Genomic DNA, 2,581 nt, shown 5'->3' with positions numbered 1-2,581 from the left:
CCGGCCCGTATTGAAGAATACGGCCGAATTTACCCGGGCTGGCCGAGAAAGGCGCACCTCCAGCCTTCCCCGCAACCGGGAGAAGCCCCCTCCCTTTTGCAAGGTCGCCCCCTCCCCGCTTTTGGGGTGGGGGAGAATTGAGAGAGAGAGAGACAAACACACACACACACACAAAGAGGAGAGGGGAACTGCTGGGGCCAGCCCGTATTGAAGAATATGGCCGAATTTACCCGGGCTGGCCGTATATCGGCGTATAACACGCACACATCATTTGCCCCCTATTTTCAGGGGGAAAAAGTGCGTGTTATACGCCGATAAATACGGTAATCAGAACTGATTTTTATGCCTTTTCAGCAGTTTTCCTTTGGTTAGCTACTGTCAGCTATATGCAGATAGCAACTGTACAAATGTATTTCACTATACACTTGTATGTACTAAACCACATTACTGAAGTAATTCTCCTCTCTGATTTGGGTATGTTCTTGTGGAAATCTTTACTAAGCATTTTCTTCAATCATCTTAAGCAAGTTGACTTCATTTAGCAGATGGAGACATCTCAATGTTGAGGCCAAATATGTTATGAAGAAATTTAAAGGAACCAATCCCCACATAAATTGTTATAAATGTGCAAAGCTCACCAATCCAGAATCATTTAATTCTCCATCTGGACCATGTTATCTTCCTCCGTTGCCCAACCATCCATGCCATTCTGGGGGCAGTTGGGCAATTTCTGATAGTAAATCCTCTGAATTAGAAGTGATTTGACATTTCTGGCCCCAAACCAGCCTTATTTCATTCAGGATTCCCTGAACTGCTTCGGAGGATTTCTGGAACAGCATGATTCAATAAGGAAGGGGTGTTAAACTGCCGGCCCGTGGGCCAGATGCGTCATGCCAAAATTATGCCCACCCCATTGCCGGCAATGGGAAAAAAGTCACGATACGTCGCAACACGTCACGTGACGTTGCGAATTCGACACCCCTACAATAGGGGAACCAAACATCTCCAGAACATTGTTCCTGAATTAGTGAGTTTTGCATATTTGTGGAAATGGCACTGATACACTTCAAAACCTTAACATTTATTCCTACAATTTTCTGTTAACTACTTATCGATCTTTAAGATGACTTTTGATATGACTGCTAAATTTTCAAAACATATTTGAAATTGGAAGTAATTAATGTTAACTAATACCGTATCATTTGGATTCTCAAAAATTTGGGAACTTAGCAAGATGTTGTATTTATCAATTTATATTCTTGCAAGATACTTCTCAATACCTGATCATTTAAATTGATAAAAAACCCCAATTAAACAAGCAAATATCCAGTTAGTACAGAGAACATTAAATTGCTGTATTGTTCTCTGGATTTCCATGAATCCTTTTCTAGACATTGATATTAAATACATTTCATATAGGTTGGAAAGATCAGTTCTATTTTTATTATATACAGCATTTTTACATTAGATATTCCAGAATGTTCAAATGAATACCATCTAGACCAGGGGTGTCAAACTGCCGGCTCGCGGCCTGGATATGTCACATGGAAGCCATGCCCCAACCAGCTCTGGCAAGGGGAAAAGTCGTGATATGTCAAGACACGTCATGTGATGAGTTTGACACCCCTGATCTAGACTGTCTGTTTTCTATATTAGGTAAGAGCAAAGCATAGTTTTTTGGGAGAAAAATGTTCTGCTTTTCCTCTAAACCACGCCAGGTTGATTATTTAAGCTCCCTTAGGTTTTTTTTAGAACTGAACCAGATTACAATGTTCTAAATGAAACAAGCTGCTTTAGGGTGAGCCCTATGACCTGAACACTGCAAATTGCATATAGGTTATACAGTATTTATTACTTTCCAGAAAACTGCTGACAATCTAAGTGCCAGGACTGGCTTGCTGCAGAGGAATAATTTGCACATCTGTACGTAATATGATCAGAAATTTAATCTTTTGTCGCTATTATTCAATTTAGTTTTTCAAATTCCACTTCCTTGAAAACAAAATCTGTTCAAAGCATTCGTACTTTTCCTCCATTATGTGCAATGAAAAAAGACACAAATGGCTCATTCAGCTTTTCTACATTCTCATCCTCTTGCTTTTTTCTGAGTTTTCTGAATCACTACGTGGTATTTTAGCCAATTTCATTTATGTATTTTTGTATTCTTTATAGCAACATGCTCCCTATTTTTTATTTCATATTTCTTTTGTGCAATTTTAATTTTTCTTCATTTGGAGAAGACTTTCCTAATGTCAATTTTATTTTCATACTTCTTTATTAACAATGCTGCAATTTCACTAACAATACTTCTTTCCATAATTTCATTAACAATAGACACAAACACATACAAATATTTCATTCATATGAATATTGAATGGGCTGGGGGACTTCCGGTGGCAGGCGACTTCGCTGGACGCAGCTGTTTGCTGCTCCCGCCTGTTTCCGCGTAAAAGCCGTTTTGACAGCCTGCATCAGCTGTCAAACGGCCTGATACCTTTCCCCTGGGCATAGGGGGATAGGTGAGCTGCCCGAGGTAGGAGTTGAGTTCCCGAGTCGTCCCTTGTGGACGATGTAGGTGAGA

This window comes from Protobothrops mucrosquamatus, unplaced genomic scaffold (assembly GCF_001527695.2).
Source record: "Protobothrops mucrosquamatus isolate PMUCROS unplaced genomic scaffold, P.Mucros_1.0 scaffold5853, whole genome shotgun sequence".
NCBI classification, from domain to species: Eukaryota; Metazoa; Chordata; class Lepidosauria; order Squamata; family Viperidae; genus Protobothrops; species Protobothrops mucrosquamatus.
Note: the sequence above shows the minus strand (reverse complement) of the source record.